This window comes from Rhinopithecus roxellana, chromosome 6, assembly GCF_007565055.1.
Source record: "Rhinopithecus roxellana isolate Shanxi Qingling chromosome 6, ASM756505v1, whole genome shotgun sequence".
NCBI lineage: Eukaryota > Metazoa > Chordata > Mammalia > Primates > Cercopithecidae > Rhinopithecus > Rhinopithecus roxellana.
Genome location: NC_044554.1, coordinates 13,359,663 through 13,381,751, shown reverse-complemented (window position 1 = coordinate 13,381,751; position 22,089 = coordinate 13,359,663). Strand labels below are relative to the sequence as shown.

Here is a 22,089-nt window from a genome sequence, read left to right as displayed (position 1 = left end):
GGTTTCCAGGGCCCTGAAATACTTCCATCAGCCCCCAGGGATACCCTCACAAGACACCTAGCCTAGCTAAAAGGAAAAACCACAGAAATAGAATCTGTAGGGAGACAAGCACATGTACACCTTGCCAGCGGTACTTTCAAGGGATTACATTTTTCTGGAGAGCAACCTGGTGATAATAACAGGAACAAAAAAGCATCCATAGCCTTTTATCTGGTAATCTGGTAGTGTTAGTTTGCAAATAGACCTCCAGGAAATATCCCAAAGGGGAAAAAAAAAGTTCAAAGATACTCTCAGCACTGTTTACTACAGTAAAAAAAAAAAAAAAAAAAAAAAAAAAAAACAACTACAAACAACCTGAATAATCCATAATAAAGCAATTGGTAGGAGACAGGTAAGAGAGTTATTTCAACCTAAGAAAATGTAAGCAAAATGGTACACTCACATCCACAAGGAAATTCAAAATGGCACAAATAGTACGTAGAGACTAATACTACTTAAAGAAAAATATTTGAGGCCAGGTGTGGTGGCTCACTCCTGTAACCCCAGCACTTTGGGAGGCCGAGGTGGGCGGACTACTTGAGGTCGGGAGTTTGAGATCAGCCTGGCCGACATGGTGAAACCCCGTCTCAACTAAAAATACAGAAAAATTAGCCAGGCGTGGTGGTGCATGCCTGTAATCCCCACTACTCAGGAGGTTGAGGTGGGAGAATTGCTTGAACCTGGGAGGCGGAGGTTGCAGTGACCTGAGATCACGCCACTGTCACTCTAGCCTGGTGACAGAATGAGACCCTGTCTCAAAAAAAAGAAAAGAAAAGCACTTGATAAATACATGGTGATGAGGAAATTTGTTAAAGCTGTTTAAGTCCATCCAAGAAGAAAGATAAAAACAGACAACAGCAGCAACAAAATACTAACATATCCTTAAGCAGAAAAGGCAGAGGAGAGAAAGTAGGTGCAAATACAAAGGCAGGAAGGAGACAAAAATATGGGTTAAAATGAAACCTATTTCATTCATTCACTATTTTCTTTTTCTTAGCATTTCCTTGGCACCTACCATGTGCCAGACACTAGGCTATTACAGTGATGATACAATAGGTTGCTGTCACTGCTAGACCTTCGTCATCAGAGGGCTTCCTGTGCTCAGGGAACGGCACTCTCCAGATCCTGGCTTGTTGCCACAGTTGTCACTCTGAGTGCAGGGGAACGGATGTGGCCCTCAGAAGGCAGGCTGCTGCCCGAAGGACCTGAGTCTACCGGACTCCACCTGGAGCCAGAGCCACAATCCTCTTCATAACATTAGACCTTTTATGGCTCTATCTGCTCCCCACTATCTGGGCCCAGTGGTAGCAGAGGGGTTGACAAGGACTCCATATGCATGCCACTGAACTTCTCCATCAGAGTAGCCCCCTCCAAAACCACAAACACACACCGCACAAGTCACACGCGTTTAAACACAGGAGTCACCACAGCTTTGGTGAAAACTGGGGGGGCCTCCAGCTTGCAGACAAGCTGTTGAATTCTACCTTAGGATGACACAGCTGACCTCATAACCCCCAGAGCGCTGATGAGACAGGTATGGCAGACAGCTGGACCCGGGCATAGGGGGAGCCACAGACTCCAGGATCTTAGGGAGAAGATCCACGAGCTGGGATTCCCAATGTTTAAAATACCTGATAAAATGGCTGGGCGTGGTGGCTCACACCTGTAATCCCAGCACTTTGGGAGGCCAAGGCAGGTGGACCACTTGAGGTCCGGAGTTCAAGACCAGCCTGGCCCACATGGGAAAACTCCGTCTCTACTAAAAATACAAAAATTCGCCAAGTGTGGTGGCGCGTGTCTATAATCCCGTTACTCAGGAGGCCGAGGCAGGAGAATCGCTTGAACCTGGGAGGTAGAGGTAGCAATGAACCGAGACTGCGACAGTGCAGTCCAGCCTGAGCGACAGAGTGAGACTCCGTCTCAAAAACAAAACAAAACAAAAAACCCAAAAACAAACCTGAAAACCTGCACATCTAACAGCTGAATTGAATCTAAACCCTTGAATCTAAAAGCTGAAATTTTAAAATAAATAAATAAAAATACCTGAACCGTTGGACCAAATCTTCCCAATGCTGTCTTGAGGCAGCATCAGTGGCCTTTGCCCTGGTGCCTTGAGCTAAGCCTTCATGGCTTGCCAGGCCCCGTGGAGGGAGGATCCTGGCTGCAGGAGGCAGAGCAAGTGCCAGGCTGCACTTCCACATCAGAGAACACACAGTGCAGCAGGGACTTCCTCACTTTTGGACACCAGGGCCAGGGCCCCCAAATCTGTGATTTTTTTAAAAGGTCCTGAGGTGATTTTCATGCTCCATAAGCTTTGGGAGTCACTGGAAATGCGGACCAAACACTGCTGTCTTTAGAATCAGAAAGATCTGGGCTCAAATCCCAGCTCTGTCACTCATTAGCTCTGGGACTTGGGGAAATAACTTAACCCCCTGAGCCCCAGTCTCCTTACCTGTAAAATGGGGACAATACCCACATCATGGAGTTACAACAGGACAGGTGCCCCTCGAGCACACTGAGTCCCTCATCTTAGTGCACATCACACGCTGTAATTACTGGTTTACTGGTCTAAGTGTCCTGCGCCTGGACACACCTGGAGGGCAGGTGTCCTGTTTACTCTTTTATCTCCTGTGTTTAGCACAGGGTTTCACCCTCAAGAACACTCACTCTATTCACTGTGGAATAAATGAGTGCTGGGAGGATTGATAACACGTGGGGTGGCTACCACAGTGCCAACTCACGGGAGGCGCTTAATGTTAAGTTCCCCTGATACATGAAAATGTCCATTAAAAACACACACACAGGTAGTAGCTTTCCTCAGTAGGCAGTTCTCAGCCTTCTCCCTGCCCCTGAATTAAATTATTCCACTTACAAGAATCCTATGGGAGCACACTGTTTAAGGACCACAGGCTGATAGGAGAGGCCACCACTGCTTTATTTCTACTGCACCAGTGTCTACTTTCAACAGCACAGGGCCATGGTCTCTTACAAGAGAAGGTGAATAGTCTCCCCTACTGCTAAGCTCATGGTGTCGCTCAGAGCCACTCACCCCACAGACTGTCGTGGTCCCACAGCAGCCACTAATAACGGAACCATTTCTGTTCTCCTTGGAGTGGCAGTTGGCAGCGGCAAACAGGAAGTTGTCTTGAAGTAGGGTGTGGTTATGCCCTGTCAACATATGCGTACAGACACACATACTTTTTTTTTTCCTTTCTGGCCCCCTTCTCTCTCCCGTCTTTAGAAGCAAAAGGTCTGAATTATTTTGGTGAAAACAAAACTTTTTGCATGATTTAAGATCAACCATCACTACCACACAAACAAAACCACAGGACAGAAAGGGGCCTAAAACACAGCAAAGGGTCTATTTTCCTGCCACCAGCCTTGTGGCATGTAGGAACTGACTGTGTGTGTGAGTGGGTGTGCATTTTCCCCTTTATTTCTCTGGGCACACAGGAAACAGAGCCCTAGCTGGAAACCAGCCAGACATGCCACCCAGCATCCTAGTGAGCTGGTCGATCCACCTGTGGGCCAGCTGCCCGAGTTGATTCAGGGCCTGCAGTGTGCACGCACTGGACAAGGACCACTGAGGACAGGAAAGAAGGAAAAAACCAGGGTGCTAGTTTCAAGCAATTTGTACAGTTTGAATAGAAAGGACCCTGAACATGTCTTAACACAAAGTACATATAAAAACAACAAAGAAACACAATGGCTGAGTAGGTAAGTGCACTGAGTAGATAATACACGGACATAAACATGGGGAGGTGGGGTTGACACGCCAGGAAGGTTCATTGCAGCTGGCTTCCCGGTGCTCTGAAAGGTGTGCTAGAAAATTTTCCACTCCACTCCTTTTCAGGCTGGAGGCTGGTGCCTCCAGAAGGGCTGTCCAAAATAGACTGGTCCCCAACCCAGCCTCCTACTTCTGACCTCTTTCTGAGGCAGCTATTCTCCCTGCTCCCCGCCTCAGCCCTGTCTCGGCTCCAGCTCCAGCCCACAGAACGAGAGCACTGTCTATGCTAACACTCATCTTGCTAAATGGCTTGTGGGCTGCCAGCATGATCCGCCTGCCAGGATCTCTGTTCCGTGACCTGCGCCCAGCCCCACGCCGTCCTGTGTGGCCCTCGTGCCCTGCGCTCACACTTACACATCCCGGGGAGGCTGCCTTGCCGTTTGGATAAGGAGGCTGAGCCAGTGACACGCTGGGCAACGCGACTCGTGGTAGTAGACGTTTCCTGGCTCCTGGATGAGGGCCCTGGCCAGTCAGAACGCACCACTTCCCCTTTAAGAGAGCACGCCCAGACGAGATTAGGGAAAGGCAGAAAGAAAAGCCCGGAACAGTCAGGGTTGTATCCTGAATTTGGCGGATGAACTTGGGTATTCCTGAACCGCACACACAAGGTGTGGTCAGAGGCAGCAGGCTCCTCAGAGGTGCATGAGAGCCAGCGCTGTGTGTGCAGGGCTGGGCCTTCCCGCAGCCCCGGAGCTGCTGCTTGTCTGGCCTGGGTCCCGGGTCCCCAGGCAGCCTGGAGACACCTCAGGCCTTACCCACTCCCCCTTCGCTCAGGGCTTGTCCATCCTGATAGGCAGAGTCCACTTCATTACCTAGCACTATGCCTTAGAGAGAGTAGAGAGGTCATTATAATGATTGGAAAATACTTTTGTGGGTTGTTGGAACTATTGATTTAAGCAGGGAGCTTTCATTCATTCTGGATATTTAGAAAGTTTAGTCCCTGATCTTGATGGCCAAGGACAGTAGACTTGGAGGGGGGAGAATGCCTACCAAAACAAGGGTTCACAAAGGCCACATGTTATGTAATTCCCTTTATATGAAATGTCCAGAATAGGTAAAACCATACAGACAGAAAGCAGACTTGCGGTTGTCAGGGGCAGGCTGGGAAAAGAAGGCGGGGGGAGTGACGGCTTAACGGGCACAGGGTCTCCTTTGGGGGCGATGGTGGCACAACATTGTGAATGTACTCAATACCACTGAATTGTACACTTTAAAATGGTTAATTTTCTGTGACGCAAATTTCACCTCAATTAAAAAAAACAAAACAGTGGCAAAGTATGTTTTGCGCATCTTCTACTAGAACCTCTCCTGTGTGGCATCCAACATTTCTTTGTAAAACCTGGTTATTACCTGATGAATATTAAATCAACCCTAGCTAAGGGGTACATGCCTTTTAGTAAAAAAAAAATTAAACCTTTAAGATACAAAGTTTTCCAAGACTCAGAAGTATGACTTTCCTGGAGAATTCTGGACTGTGGGGAGACAGCACCCCTTCACATCATGCTCACATGCTTCCTCCCATCACCACAAGCTAGGCAGAGCCTACTAGGCATTAGAGAGATTAGACAGGTCATTATAACGACTGCCTATGTAAGACGGTCTCCTGTGGAGATCATCCCTTCAGTCACTTGAAAACATAACCAAAGCCAGAGACAGTGAGTCCCCCGTGGGAGAATTATTCAGGGAGAACATGACTGGACTTCTGGGTTCTTGGCTTCCTTTTCCCCTCTTGTTGAGAGAGTTTCTTCCCAGAATTGAGGAGAATTCATCGGTTTCAGACTGGGAGGGAGTTGTGCTGGCTGGCAAAGCAGAACTAGTTTCCACAGTTCCATTTGTTTGGAATGTAGTGGGGGGGGGGGGTGTCGAGGGGGTATAAGCTGACCACCCATCTGACCAGCCCTCGTTTTCAGTCATTTGCAACTTTGGCTGGAGATTGTCTGTTTCCAAGAGTTAGGCTGTGGGTGTTTTTCCCCGATCCCAGGCTAGCAGGTCAAGGGCCCCTGGGCACATTCCCCTCACCCAGGGGACTGTGGAATAGAGGCCTGCTGGATGTTGCAATACTTAGAAGAAACACAGATGAAAGGGCAGGCCCGAGGCCTGGGAACCTGAGTCTTTCCAGAGACAAACGTGAGTTGCTTTCCTAGTATCTCTGCAAAGAGTTCCAGGATGACCTGGAGGACAGAGATTGCAACAGCTGCCCTTGGGCCAGCTTTCCCAGAGCAATCTGGACCTTCTAAAGCCCCTGCCTCTTGCAGTCCTGCTCTCCCTCCTCATCTCAGGTGCCTGTGTAGGCTCTTGGTAGCCTTACACCTGAAGTAGCCTAAGTTCTCAGCAAACATGTGGCTTAGGATAATAAGATGCAATATTTACTCTAGCTTCTGAAGAACAGCAAGTTTAGAACCGTAACTCTAAACACAAAAACAGGCAGGCTCAATCTAATTTAAAAATGTGCAAAGGGCCGGGCGTAGTGGCTCATGCCTGTAATCCCAGCACTTTGGGAGGCCGAGGCAGGTGGATCACAAGGTCAGGAGTTCGAGACCAGCCTGGCCAATATGTTGAACCCCTGTCTCTACTAAAAATACAAACATTAGCTGGGTGTGGTGGTGCTCACTAATGACTCCAGTCACTAGTCATTGGGGAAATGCAGATCGAAATCACAGTGAGGTATCATTTCACACCCACTGGGATAGATGTTAACAAATGATGAGGTCGGGCGCGGTGGCTCAAGCCTGTAATCCCAGCACTTTGGGAGGCCGAGACGGGCGGATCACGAGGTCAGGAGATCGAGACCATCCTGGCTAATACGATGAAACCCCGTCTCTACTAAAAAATACAAAAAACTAGCCGGGCGAGGTGGCGGGCGCCTGTAGTCCCAGCTACTCAGGAGGCTGAGACAGGAGAATGGCGTGAACCCGGGAGGCGGAGCTTGCAGTGAGCTGAGATCCGGCCACTGCACTCCAGCCTGGGCGGCAGAGCAAGACTCCGTCTCAAAAAAAAAAAAAAAAAAAAAAAAAAAAAAAAAAAAAAACAATGAAAATAACAAGTCTTGGTGAGGATGTGGGGAAGCTGGATCCCTCATGCCTGTTGGTGGGAATGTAAAATGGTACAGCCACTATGGAAGACGAATATGGCGGTTCCTCAAAGAATTAAAAATAGAGTCAGCACATGATCACACGATCTAGCAATATCACTTCTGGATATATATGCAAAAGAATTGGTATCTCAAAGAGATATTTGTATACCCACATTCATAGCAGTATTGCTCACAATAGCGAAAGGTGGAAGCAACTCAAGTGTCTGTCAATGAATGAATAGAGAATCCTATAATGGAATGTTGTTCAGCCATAAAAAGAAAATTCTGACACATGCTACAACCTGGACAAACTTTGGGGACACTATGCTAAGTGAAATAATCCAGTCACAAAAAGACAAATAATGTATGATTCCACTTATATGAGGTACTCGAGATAGTCAAATTCATAGACAGAATGGCGGTTTTCAGGGGTTGCAAGGGAGGAGGAATAGGGAGTTATTATTCAGTGGGTACAGAGTTTCAGTTTTGCAAGATAAAGAGTTCAGGAGAGGGCTGGGCACAGTAGCTCACACCTGTAATCCCAGCATTTTGAGAGGCCGAGGCCAGGAGATTGAGACCAGCCTGAGTAATACGGCAAAACCCTTTCTCTACAAAAAATACAAAAATTAGCTGGGCGTGGTGGTGTGCACCTGTAGCCCCAACTACTGGGGAGGCTGAGGTGGAAGGATCGCTTGAACCCAGGAGGCGGAGGTTGCAGTGAGCCCAGATCACTGTACTCCAGCCTGGGTGACAGAGCTAGACCCTGTCTCAAAAAACAAAACAAAACAAAAAACAAAGAGTTCAGGAGAAGATGGTGGTGATGGTTGCATAACAATGTGAAGATACTTAATGCCACAGAACTGTACATTAAAAATTAAGGTGGGTAAATTTCACATTAAGAATATTTCACCACAATTAATTTTTTTTAATAAAAAAGTTAAATATAGAATTACCATATGAACCAAAATTCCACACCTAGGTATATATCCAAAGGAATTGAAAACAGATACTCACACAAATCCATGTCCACAAATGTCCATAGCTGCTCTATTCATAAGAGCCAAAAAATTGGAAACAATCCAAATGCCCATCCATGGATGAGTGGATAAACAAAAATTGTGCTACATACATACAATAAAAGAATACTCAGCCATAAAAAGGAATGAAGCATGATACATGCTACAACACAAATGAGTCTCAAAAACATGATGATAAATGAAAGAAGCCAGACACAAAAGGTCATATATATATATACACACACACAAGCACACATATATATAGTATGATTCCATTTAAATGAAATGTCCAGAATAGGTAAACCACAGATACGAAAAGCAGATTGGTGATTAGCAGGGGCTGTATGTGGCGGGGGAGGCGGAATAACTGCTTAATGGGTATGAGGTTTTATTTTGAAGTGTGATGAAACATTTTGGAACTAGATAGAAGTGGTGGTTGCACAATATTGCCAATGTACTAAATGCCACTGAATTGTTCAGTTTAAAACGGTTAGCTTTATGTTTTGTGAATTTCATCCAAATTTTAAAAAAGCCTGCAGAAAGTAAGAGCAAGGATAATCTACAGCAGAACAATTAGTTTCAAGATAACTGAGTTACCTTTAAAACCCTTTCAGAACTCACTTAAAGGAGGTAATTTTTAAGTTAAGGTAATTAAGGCAGCCAGCAGGATACAGCAAACAGGCACTCTAAGACAGCAGTTCCCAAACGCTAATACTACCAATTTGGGTCTACAAAGAAGTGTTGTCTTAAACAATGTGATACATAAACACACACATGCATATACATGCACATGTACATACAGATTTTTCTGAGTTTACGTCCTCCCTACATTTCTGTGTTAGAATCTCCTTTACGTATTGGTAATGAAGATAGATTGGTTGTGGTGCTTTGTTACTCTTTAGGGGGTATTGTTTTGTTTTTAGTGCTTACTTCATAAAATAAAGAAAACCTGAATTCAGGGTCAGACACAGTGGGTCACGCCTGTAATCCCAGAACTTTGGGAGGCCGGGGTGGGCAGATCACTTGAGGTCAGGCGTTCAAGACCCACCTGGCCTACATGGTGAAACCTTGTCTCTACTAAAAAATACAAAAATTAGCCGGTGCAGTGGTGCACACTTGTAATCCCAGATACTCAGGAGGCTGAGGCAGAATCGCTTGACCTCGGGAGGTGGAGGTTGTAGTGAGCTGAGATTGTACCATTGCACTCCAGCCTGGTTGACAGAGCGAGACTCTGTCTTAGAACAAACAAAAAAACCCTCTGAATTCAAACAACTACCACTACCACTACCAACAGCACCACACGCAAACACACGCACATACACACACATGAACACAGGCTCCACTAGCTATTTACAAATGGGATACTGAGGCATAGCTCTTCCTCTTGCCAACCTGCTCGTTCATCCCTGATACAGCCGCCATTTCCATAAAGGGATCATCATTCTCCCACGGACTCAGGTCTTAGACCTTGAAGCTGGGGCTAACAGACTCGCAACAGGCAAGAAAAAACCCACAGGTAACCATTCTCTGCAGGCCCCTTCTCTAGGAGTGCAGTCGCTCACCCACACTCCTGCCCAGGGTCTGCCAGGCACGGCTTCACTGCAGGCTCCATCTAGGGTGGTGCATCAGGTAAGCAGTGTGCCAGGTAAGTGGTGAGCCAGGTAAGCGGTGTGCCAGTTTAGTGGCACCTCCCGAGTTCAGTCCCAACTGTTGGAGAGTTCTCCTTTATGCCAAACTCCCGTGTAATGACCACTCATGATTCCCATGTCTGCATTTTGGGAGTCACTATGAACCACTCTAATCCCCCTTCCATGGAACATCTTGCCAAATATTTGTTCCTTGAAACTTCCTTCTCTCAGGCTAAACATCCTGAGATGTCTTCTTAAACGATTCCTTACAAAACATCATTTTAATTACTCCCCAATCTCGGTTCTCTTGGCTCCTCTTGTTCTTCACAGACCATGGAACTCAGAAGGGAGAGCATTACAGGTGGGGTCTGACCAGCTCCTACAGATCTGTTCTAGACATTATTCTCCTATTAATGCAGCCAGAGATCCAATCTAGATTTTTCATTTCTGATAGCTGCCTCATCCCTAAGTTTTATTTCACACATTTTGCTGCCAAGCTGCAGATCCACAGGTATCCTTTAAAAATGTCATCTTGTTGGATTCAGTCTACTGCACCAGTCTGTTGAGATCTTTTTGGACTCTGATTCATTAACATAATCTTCTCTCCCTCCCAAATCTACCACCTGAAAACTCGATCAGCCTGCCGTCAATGCCAATCTTCTTCTAAGTACTCATACACAACGTGGAAGAGGGCAGGCCCAAGCGGGCAACTTGATACATCCTTTGGTGCAACAGTGGCCTTTGAACAGCACTCTTGAGGTGTGGTTGTACTGAACCATGTGCCATTCAGGGCAGGTGTCTCATGTGGCCCACATTTCTTCATCTCCCTGGTAGGACCTCGTGGGTGACTTTGACGAATGGGACTAATGATAGGCCTCCTCTTACTGTTGGTTGTGAAGGTTAAGTGCAGGGTGTTACACGCAATGAGCAGTCCAACACTGCCTTTAGTACGGAGAAGAGACAACAATAGTAAATGGTTTTCCAATTCCCAAACTACCTTCCTTATTGGCAACCATATACAGACATTAGAAAGCTGTAATCAATAGAAGGAGCACTGACATCCAAGAGCTGGAGTCTAAATCCCGGCTCTCCTTCCAGAATGTCCATGCTCTGAGGTTAGTACCTCCCCTCTCCTGTGCTATAGGGAAGAGTCAATGACATCAGGCATGTAAAAGAGGTTTCAAAGTTGAGTCAGACTATGCAAACATAAAAGAATAGTATGATGATTACTGTTATAAATAAGTCAAGATACCATTTCCATTGGCAGAAACCTGCCTGTGAAGCCAAGGAGGAACTTATAGATGTACTCAGGCTGCCAGGAGGAACAGCTCTTTCAGCACACAGCAGCTGGACTACTTCGATAATGAGATTCCTGATCTCCTCTCCTGGTAGCAATCACCTCCTCTCTCATCTCAGACCAAAGCCGAAGCTGGCTTATAAAGAAAAAGTAGTGGGTCTTCCTACCATACTCACAGAGGGGCCCCTTAGCCTGTGGGAACACCCTTTCTCTACAGGGTCCTCTTGTTGAGACCAGGACCTGAGTATCAGCAGCAGGGAACCGGCAGGTGATGAAGGGCCACGAGGGTTGCTTTTAGCTCCCCTATGGCTTGACCCAGTCAATCCCTGAGCTTCCATCATGGATGGCGGTTACTAAGAACACCAGGCTTTAGGCTCTGACATTCTCAGGGCAGGCTCTCAGAAACCCTGTTCTCACTCCAGCTGAGGATGTTGGTGTCTTCAGGGAAGAAATGGTCTTTACTAAAAACCAATCTTGGAAACATTTTGCAAAGCATGGTCAGAGGCCACCTGTTGGCCTTTAAATCTCAGGATCAAGTGTATCCCACAGCAGGGGAAGAAGGAGAGGAAGTGGCATGGCCAACCACATGCCTCTGGGAAGAAAGCAGCATTAAGATGGGAGGCAATAACTAACATAAATGAATTTTCCTCTCTTCATCCATCTAAGGTTAGTTTCCCAACTTCCAGGGGGAATGAACACTAAGGGCAGATTAAAAAAAAAAAAAAAAAAAAAAAACACAGATGCTCTCTGACTTGCAATGGGATTATATCTGGATAAACCCATCATAAATTGAAAAAAGCATAAGTCAAAAATGCATTTAAGGGCCAGGCACGGTGGCTCATGCCTGTAATCCCAGCACTTTGGGAGGCTGAGGCGGGTGGATCACCTGAGGTCAGGAGTTCAAGACCAGCCTGGCCAACATGGTGAAACCCCATCTCTACAAAAAATACAAAAATTAGCAGGGTGTGGTGGTGGGCGCCTGTAATCCCAGTTACTTGGGAGGCTGAGGCAGGAGAATCCCTTGAACCCAGGAGGTGGAGGTTGCAGTGAGCTAGGATTGTGCCATTGCACTCCAGCCTAGGTGACGAGAGTGAAAGTCCATCTCAAACAAACAAACAAACAAACAAAAAAAAAACGCATTGAATACAATAACCTACTGAACATCATAGCCTTAGCCTACCCTATCTTAAATGTGCTCAGAACATAAACTGCAGTTGGGCAGAATCCCCTAACACAAAGCCTATTTTATAATACAGTGCTGAATATCTCATGTAATGTATTGCATACTATATTGAAAATGAAAAACAGAATGGTTACATGGGTACTTGAAGTACAGTTTCTACAGAATGCATGACACTTCTGTACCATCTTGAAACCAAAAAATCATAAGTCGAACCATTGTAAGTCAGGCACTGTCTGTATCTATATGTAATTGTTGGCAAGACACTGAGAGATTTATGCCAATGAATCTATTAACAGATCAGGGAGTTGGCCCAGAAAGGCGATGGGAGGGAAGGGGCCCAGAAGGGAAGGTAACAATTCCTGACATAGTTTCTGGAGCCTACTGGTCCACAAGCTTCCCTTACTCAACCTACCCCTAATAAGAGTCTCTCTCGAGACAGGTGGGCTGCCACAGTCACCTAAGAATCATTATAAGCCACATGAAAGCGAATTCAGACTTTCATAGCCACTGATGACTTTTAAACATATTCCTGTCTTTCTCTCATTGCATTTCCTTTGACTATGCACCCACACAGAGATGGTGCCTGATTCTATAAACGGATGCATGAGAGGAATAAACTCACAGATGAATCTGTACCCCATGGAGGTTCCTGCAGTGTTCTGATCCTGAGGCAGGACCAGGCTTGTTCAATTGGTGTTATGGGTTAAATTTGTCCACTTCAGACTTCATATGTTGAAGTCTTAATCCCTAGTACCTGAGAATATAAGCACATTTGGAGAGAAAGTCTTTGAAGAGGTGACTAAGTTAAAATGAGGCCATTAGGATGGGGCCCTAATCCAATAGGATAGGTGTCCTTAAGAAAAGAAAGGGACGACAATGGCACAAGTCCAGAGGGTGGATCACATGAAGAGGAGGCAAGAGGGCAGCCATCTGCAAGCCAAGAAGGGGCCTCAGGAGAAACCAAACTTGCCGCCACCTGAATCTTGGACCTCCAGCTTCCAGAATTGTGAGAAAATAAACTTTGGTTGTTGAAGCTACCCAGGCTGTTTCATTTTGTTATGACAGCCCTACTGTACCAAGACAATTGGTTCACCTAAAAACCATGCAAATTCACCAGATCAGGGAGAAAAAGTATAGGACGGAGGCAGAGGCCCAGGTGCAGCTCGGATGCATCCTCCTCCTTGGGCTGTGTTTCAGAGCAGTGTGACAGAGCAGGAATTCAGCCTGGCTTCAGCTACCCGCAGGAGAGCATTCTTTCATGCATTCCCACTGACCATGAGACCCACACCACTACCTCACTGACACCACACCCACTCACTCCAAGGCTTTAGTCATACAAAGAAAACAGCCATTCTATATTGTTCTTCGGTGCTCTCATAATGTTTAACCATGCCTTTTACTTAAAGAATTCCAGGAACTGGACTTAAGAGATCCAAAATATGGAACCAAGGTTGCAGAGTGTCCCACCTCAGGAAGGAATGCTGAACAACTGATTTACAGCCTTGCTGTTGCCAGCCAGACCACCAGATGGCCTATGACTCAAGATAATCATCACAACCAGATACATTGACTTGCATACCCTACCCCCTCACATGCTTTGCCCAGCCCAGACTGCATACCCTACCCTGATATCAATTCCTGTACTTCACATAATAAAAAAATCTCAACTGGGGCTGGGTGCGGTGGCTCATGCCTGTAATCCCAGCACTTTGGGAGGCTGAGGCGGGCAGATGGCTTGAGCTCAGGAGTTTGAAACCAGCATGGTGAACATGGAGGAACCCCCATCTCTTCTAAAAATACATAACTTAGCTGGGCATGGTGGCATGTGCCTGTAGCCCCAGCTACTTGGGAGGGTGAGGTGGGAGGATCACCTGGGTCCAGGATGTAGAGGCTGCAGTGAGCCGTGATCATGCCACTGAACTCTAGCCTGGGCAACACAGAGCAAGACCCTGTGTCAATTAAAAAAAAAAAAGAAGAAGAAGAAGAAATCCCAATCGGCTCTTTTCAGAGGGTCAGTCAGGGATTTCTCTCTCTCTACCTTATGCCCGGGCATAAGCTCCAATGAAGCCTTGTCTGGGAAGGCTCTTTTGGCCTCATGTCAATTTCTATTGCACCGAGTGCCCAAGAACCCATGGTCAGTAACATCAAGGTCAAGGTGAGACAAATCTCCTAATCGCTGACAACTGGCAAAATCTGCCTGTCCTGAAGACTTGAAGCTGAGGTACTCTACAAGTACAAGGAGCAGGTGTGAGTAGCTGGTCTGAAAAGTTATGACTCCAGGCCATAGTCTGGGAGTGACCAACTCCTTTTATCAGCTTACTTTCTTGTTTCACCTCTTACCCAAAAAGTAATCTGATTACTGGTTCTAATTAATCTATATGTCATGGCTGTTTTTCCAGAAAAGACAAGACCTTGGGGGTGAACGGACTAATGGCAAAGTGAGGTTATTGTTAGCAGACTCTCAATGGTTTGACGAAATTACACAGACCATCTGGGCCAGTGCTGCCTTTGGCGGGAAATTCACTGGTCTCTAGGTTCTGCCTGGGTGCCTTGGTCTTCCTGGAGTGTAGGGTGGACAGAACCATTCCCCAGGGTCCAGGAGAGAAGGGGTGGGCTCACAAATGCTCACTACTGCTAAGGGGCCCAGCTGCTCCGGATCAATTATGTTTTAACAGCAGCTATGTCATTGGAGCTGGGCTGGAGGGAGGAATCAAAGTGAGGAAGGAGGGTGCTTCTAAGGTATTGGCAAACCTATGTCTGGAGGGCCTGGGAGGGGCAACGTGCTCTAGGAGACAGAGCTGAGGGGCCTTTACTTTCCCAAGGATGGCAGGGTGGGCGGGTTTGGCTCATTCAAATGCAAAAGCCTTTCAGTATTCACTGCCACTCCTCCTAGCTCCAACAAAAAGGCCTTTAGGTTCTCTTCACATCTTTCCATTCACTTGGGCTGTGGGGGTTATTGACACAGCCAGGGGAGCCCCTAAAATCATTCCTAGCTGAGATGCATACAAACCAACACACACCTCAAGCCTGACACCTTCCGAAGGTGGGCCTAAAGTCCTCCTGGTCCCAACCAGACACACGGAGGAGGCACAGGGAGGTGGAACGGAGGCCCCACACACAGGGGCAGGTTTGAATCAAATTAGAACAAAGAGTCCCTTAACATCACGTCGTAGCTAGTTAGCCCACAGCAAATGGGGGCATAAGGAGGCGAAGGTCCGATGGATCATGTCCGAGCCTGAGTTTTAGCTTCTCAGCTCCCCCATGTGAGCCAGGCCCCAAAGCCAGGCTTTCCCTACTGGGACCAAAGGGCTGGACTTGGCCCCCACCAGCTCAGTGGGCGCCAGTGTGAGAAAGCACAGGTCACACTCTAAACGTCAAAGACCTAAAGCAAGGAAGCCTCATCATTATTTTCTGCAGGGTTAGAGGAGACAAGGCACTTTTTTTTTTTTTTGAGATGGAGTTTTGCTCTTGTTGCCCAGGCTGGGGTGCAATGGTGCGATCTTGGCTCACAGCAACCTCCGCCTCCCGGGTTCTAGCAATTCTCCTGCCTCAGCCTTCTGAGTAGCTGGGATTACAGGCATGTGCCACCACACCCAGCTAATTTTTTGTATTTTTAGTAGAGACGGGGTTTCTCCATGTTGGTCAGGCTGGTTTCGAACTCCCGACCTCAGGTGATCTGCCCGCCTCGACCTCCCAAAGTGCTGGGATTACAGGCATGAGCCACTGCGCCCAGCAAAAAAAAAGCATTCATATGAATGAGAGAAACATGGAGAAGAAAAGAAATCCTCTCTTGACAGCACTCAGCAGTTAGAACTATGTCAAGCCTCAGCCTAACGGTCACATTTACCACCTTGGAAATTTCCGTTTTCACGGTCTGTTCTCATTCATGTGATGCTGGGAGTGGGGATGGACCCGTCTGTGTAGGACTCAAAGTCCTGGATCTAAGCAGACCCACTCCTCAGAAGGCCTTCCGTGAAGCCTAAATGATGTTTGTCGTCTTCTCCTTCTTTTTCGATTTGTTTAGTTTAAAATATTTAACCCGAGGCACAATGAAGTGTCTCATTTACAAGGTTCTCCCGGACCATTAGACTGGGACTCCACACTCATTATGCTGATGAACGCGCTACTTACTCATGCAAATTCCAGGAGCGACAGACTCCGAGATGGGAGGTGCTCAAGGTACGATATCAAGGGCTGATTTAATTACACAGCCATTCAGTGGGCCAAGCACGGTAATTTTTAGCCAACTGTTCTAGTAAATATTACGGGAAACCCTTTTATAGAGTGCTAATTCTGGCTTAGTGTTTTCGCTAAGCTTTAGTTCTTACTCAAAACATGCACATGGGCCCCCAAAGATGCTACCACCAGGCCAGAAAATCACACAGATAAAGCATGAGCCGGTATGCCATCTTGCAGTCAATCATCCTTTTAAAAATGTGATAAACATCTGCATATCACTGTCATTTAGGTGGGGACAAACTAAGATCCAGTAACTTCCCTGTGTCTGTCCTTCCTCCGGTCCCCTCCCCCATGACTCTGAGTCCTGCAGACTAGCCCTTGGGCAGGTTTTGGGTCACCAAATGCCACTGCTCCCGGCAGTTTGACCAAACAGCCACTGTAAACTCATTTCAGACATTTGAAACAATACCCAATCACTGCATCCACCCTCGAGGAGCGCCCCAGAGGAAATGGCATCATTACTTTCATTTTACTCCGTTTGTGAACAACTAAAGGAAAACAACACGTCCTAGGACTCTCTGAAATGTTATCAAGTGACCCCTAAGAAATTAATCATCAAGAGCTAAAATAACCCTCTGCTGCACATAGACCGCCGTTTCTCTAAGTGGAGAAACAAATTTCACTTTCCATAGTTGGAACAGAAACTCTTATGCATCCCCGTTTCTTCAAAAAAAAGTCTATAAATAACCTAGGATCAGCAAAATTATGCAAAACATCCTGCTAGAAGAAGAAATGTAAACTAAAACCACTTACAGAGAGACTCAGGCTGCCAACTTAATCTGATGCTTCGACGACTGTAAACATGTTGTACTTTTGGAACCTGACGCGATCCACATTAGCACGGATGTCATTAAAAAAAAAAAAAAAAGAGAGAGAGAGAGAAAGAAAAAGGAGGAAAAAAATCGCAACGACTAAACAACAACAAAAGCCCAGCCCCAAAACAGCAATGTGATTCGGTATTCTGCACAGTGCACAGCCCGACGGCTGACCAGCTGCAGTCAATACCAGCTATCCGTGCTTGCACACGCCAACTGTTTTGACTACAGGCACTTGTTAAACACAGAGTTTCAGGTCCTACCAGTTGGACACCAGAAGTTCATAGAACTGACCCAGTGCCAAGAACAACAAGCACAGAAAGCGAACTGGCTGCCTCGTGCGGGTGTTTTCGTTAACTGTTTATGCAAGCCCCAAAGCAATTGGGTAACAATTAAGAATAAAAAAGAACTTAAATAACAAAAGCAAAAGATTACCACCTTGAAGGAAATGTAGATATTGGCAGCTGAAGGACAGACGTCATGCTACTTTATTGGTGGGGTGGGTGGGTAGTTTTCAGAGAGAACTGGTTGGGGGAGGGGGAGGTGTCACATGACACACTGCAGTTATTAGCAGAAGGAACTGGATGCTTCCTCGAAGCATCTTTTAGAGATTAGATTTTGCAAATGTGGAGGCTTTGCTGCACATCTGGGGGTGATGGCAGGAGCACTAGAATTTGTCAGTTGGTAAATCCCATAGAAAAAGAAAGGGACATACTGGCTGAATCTTTCTTTCTTTTCTTTCTTTTTCCTTCTGCCTTCCCTCCTTCCCTCTTTCCCTCCCTCCCTCCCTCCCTCCTTTCCTTTCCTTCCTTCCTTCTTTTCTTGAGATGGATCTGGTTTTGTCACCCAGGCTGGAGTGCAATGGCGCTTTCTCGGCTCACTGCAACCTCTGCCTCCTGGGTTCAAGCGATTCTCCTGCCTCAGCCTCCTAAGTAGCTGGGATTACAGGCATGCACCACTACACCTGGCTAATTTTTGTATTTCTAGTAGAGACGGGGTTTTCGCCATGTTGGCCAGGCTGGTCTCAAACTCCTGACCTCAAGCAATCCACCCGTCTTGGCCTCCCAAAGTGCTGGGATTACAGGCATGAGCCACCGCACCCAGCTCTTTCTTTTTTAGAGACCTTTTGCTCTGCTATCTAGGCTGAAGTGCAGGGGTGCCATCAGAGCTCACTGCACCCTTGAATTCCTGTGCTCAAGCGATCCTCCCGGTTCAGCCTCCTAAGCAGCTGCACCACTGCACTTGGCTAATTTTTAAATCTTTTGTAGACATGGAGTCTTGCCACCAGGCTGGTCTCAAACTCCTGGCCTCAAGCGATCCTCCTGCTTTGGCCTTCCAAAGCACTGGGATTACAAGCATGAGCCGTCATGCCCAGCAGAAACACTTCTTAAATTGCTTATTTTAACAGGCTTTTCCATTTTTCCCAGAGTGCATCAAGCGGTATCTCATTGTAGGACCAAGAGAATTAACCAAATAAAATTTTAGTTACCTGAGGAGTTCAGAAAACAATTCCAAGAGAACCTGGGTGTGGATGTAAGAGCAAGAAAAAATTTTTTTTGTTTTTGTTTTAAATAGAGACAAGGTTTTGCTCTTGCCCAGGCTGGAGTGCAGTAGTGCCATCATAGCTCACTGCAGCCTTGAACTCCTGGGCTCAATGAATCCTTCTGCCTCAGCCTCCCAAGTAGCTGGAACTATAGGTGTCTGCCACCATGCCTGGCTCATTTTTAAAGTTTTTGTAGAGAAAGAATCCCACTGTGTTGCCCAGGCTAGTCCTGAACTCCGGGCCTCAGGCAATCCTCCCGCCTGGGCCTCCAAAGTGCTGGGGTTACAGGCTTGAGCTACCGTGTCTGACCGAGTGAGAAATTTTAAATTGCTGGGTGGATTTAAATCTAATGCCCCATCCATCCATCCATCCATCCATCCATCCATCCATCCATCCATCTAATTTGAAGAATAAAATGTCACTCCCTTCCCACTCCACAGATTTTGGGGAAAGTCATGAGTAAGTAGAAACAGGCTGTTTGGAAAAGCCACTGTGACTGTGGGCCAGCTTCACATTTGTTCTGGAGAGCAAAGGTTGCTCCTCTGGTTTTGGGGCCACCAGCACCATGGTGGTGAACCCAAATGGTAGCTTTCTCTTTCCTCTCAAAGTAACTCACATTTTATTACCCACTATATATAGAAACTGTTTCACTGGGATCTGAAATGGAGCCACCCGGAGTGAAATGCAGCAGTTGCCTGACACATCACAGGAGACGAGCAAAGGCAACTTAGCACATCCAAGACCAAGGAAGGAGCAGGGGAGGAAGAAGTCTGGGGTGGGGAAAGGAAGAGGGTGGAAGGGATGTAGCAAGAGAAATTTCAGGTCCTGAAGGAGAAATGAGCGTTTTTGTTGTTGTTGTTGTTGTTGTTGTTTTTTGAGACGGAGTCTCGCTCTATGGCCCAGGCTGGAGTGCAGTGGCCGGATCTCAGCTCACTGCAAGCTCCGCCTCCGGGGTTTACGCCATTCTCCTGCCTCAGCCTCCCGAGTAGCTGGGACTACAGGCGCCGCCACCTCGCCCGGCTAGTTTTTTGTATTTTTTAGTAGAGACGGGGTTTCACCGTGTTAGCCAGGATGGTCTCGATCTCCTGACCTCGTGATCCACCCGTCTCGGCCTTCCAAAGTGCTGGGATTACAGGCGTGAGCCACCGCGCCCGGCCTGTTTGTTTGTTTTTTAAGGCAGAGTCTCACTCTGTTGCCCATGTTGGAGTGTGCAGTGGTGCCATCTCGGCTCACTGCAACCTCCGCCACCTGGGTTCAAGTGATTCTCCTGCCTCAGCCTCCCCAGTATCTGGGACTACAGGCGCATGCCACTGCACCTGGCTAATTTTTGTATTTTTAGTAGAGATGGCTTCACCATGTTGGCCAGGCCAGTCTCCAACTCCTGACCTCAGGCGATCCACCTGCCTTGGCCTCCCAAAGTGCTGGGAGTATAGGCGTGAGCCACCGCGCCTGGCTGAGAAGTGAGTCTTCAATCAGCCCTGTCCTCGGGGGCAGCAACCGTTAAAGTAGCCCCAGGATTTCTGTGGGTTAAAACCCCACAGTTTATGTTTCTTTCACGCACATTACATTATTTGATCCTGTGAGGTGGGAAGGGCAGCTATTATTACCACCATTACAAAGGAGGGAAACGGGGCTCAGAGAAACCTGTGACTTTCCAAGTTACACACCCAGGAAAGCTTTCTGATGTCCAATCCTGGGTCTCAGCCTCATGACTGATAACGTACGCTGGTGTGCAGTTTCATTATTCACAAAGCAGCTTAAAAGGGGCAGACTTTATTATTCCCATTTTCACAGGCAAGTAAACTGGGAGTTAGAGAGCCTATGTGATTTGGCCAGGGCCACATTGCAAACCACAAACAGCACTAAGTCTTCCAACTCCTGGCCCGGCCCTCCTTGCTTCCCTCTATGGCGCTTCCAGAGAAAATAATAAAACTAAAATGGCCAATGGAGTTGTTTGACTGTAAAAGCACAACCTCAGCCAGGCGCGGTAGCTCACGCCTGTAATCCCAGCACTTCGGGAGGCTGAGGCGGTGGATCACCTGAAGTCAGGAGCTCGAGACCAGCCTGGCCAACATGCTGAAACCTGTCTCTGCTAAAAATACAAAAATTAGCCGGGCGTGGTGGCTGGTGCCTGTAGTCCCAGCTACTTGGGAGGCTGAGGCAGGAGAATTGCTTGAATCTGGGAGGTGGAGGTTACAGTGAGCTGAGATCATTGCACTCCAGCCTGGGTGATAGAGCAAGACTCTCTCTCAAAATAAATAAACATTAAATAAAATAAAAGCACAACATCGCCCTCAATTTTCTCAACACTCCCTGTCTTCATAACTTTTCTAGTGTTTCACAGTGAATGTGCCTAACACGGAAGGGTTCCTTTCCACAGTGTAGGGGGAGCTTTGGACATCTGCACTCCAGAGCTACTATTTCAATGGAAAACAATCGTCTTGATCCAGTTCGCACCCTGTCCTTTGATTTGATCAGTTCACCTAAATGCCAACCCCTGGTTCCTTACCGAATCCTAGTCTAAGAAGCAGTGAAGTGGAATGTCCCAGTAGGCCTGACAGCTGTACGTTATGAAGCTTGTATGTCCGTGGTGCACCACTGCACATGTAGAGGGGATCTAGCTTAGCATATGGTTTGGTGGATCGCTTCTCTAACAGGTGTTTCAAAGTTAGGCCTTTGCTGAGTTCTTTGCAACAGAGGTCACTGAAGACATTGGACCAAATGTAGGTTTCCATCTGTCATGTTCCCTTGTCCATGCCAACTGGACACACTCACAGCTTAATCTGGGCTGATATTACTATTAAGTGACACAGGCTAAGCAGGTTCACTGCAGGCATTGGGCATTTGCTCTGAGGGACAGGGTGGTGGGTTACTGCAGATGGCCAGCAGGTTTGCAGGTAGCGATGAATGGAGGTGTCTGTCAGGAAGTGAAGGTTCGGAGCCAGGATCAGAGATGTTGAATGTAGAATGCAGAGGGGAGCCTGTCAGGAGGTGATGGTTAGGAAGTTACAGAACATTCTACCACCCCCTTATGAATCTGCCTGTCACACTTCTTTCTCCCTGAAAGTACAACATAAGAAAACATACACCCAAAGGCCAGGGAAGTTGCGTGTCAAGGTGGACTTCATGTTGACTGTTATGAAGGTCATGAAGACTAATGAAATCTACATGCTCCTGTCGACTGGAAATGCTCTGCAGCTTGGTGGGAGGTATATGTAGTGCTTCCCACTGCTAGTGAATACTCACTCTCAAGGGAGTTTCTTTAGGTGGGTTTGGTAACCAGAGGACATTTGCATCCATGCTGCCTGAAAGAATGTGGTGCTAGGTGAATCAGAACAGTCTTGGCAGGGAAACTCGTTTGCTTGCAAGGTATAAAGTGAGGAGAATATTTCCACGTAACATGTGACTTCTCTGATCATAGAGCCCCACCCCACTCCCACTCTTTTGAAGCCAAAAAGAAGGACACATG

The 22,089-nt window shown here is 47.0% G+C and overlaps 1 protein-coding gene across 10 annotated transcripts in view; it reads right to left on the bottom strand.

The window, feature by feature from the left end:
- Positions 1–22,089, bottom strand: part of ATXN7L1 (ataxin 7 like 1) — a 274,724-nt gene that overhangs the window by 73,132 nt on the left and 179,503 nt on the right. For 2 of the 10 annotated variants that reach the window (XM_030933381.1, XM_010380627.2), the window contains exon 1: positions 4,181–4,297. The exons of 7 other annotated variants lie outside the window; for them this stretch is intronic. The gene's annotated coding sequence lies outside the window, so the exon portion shown is untranslated. Of the gene's footprint in view, positions 1–4,180; positions 4,298–17,015; positions 17,110–22,089 lie in introns of those variants that run through there. One more of the 10 variants, XM_030933382.1, reaches the window with a different exon arrangement.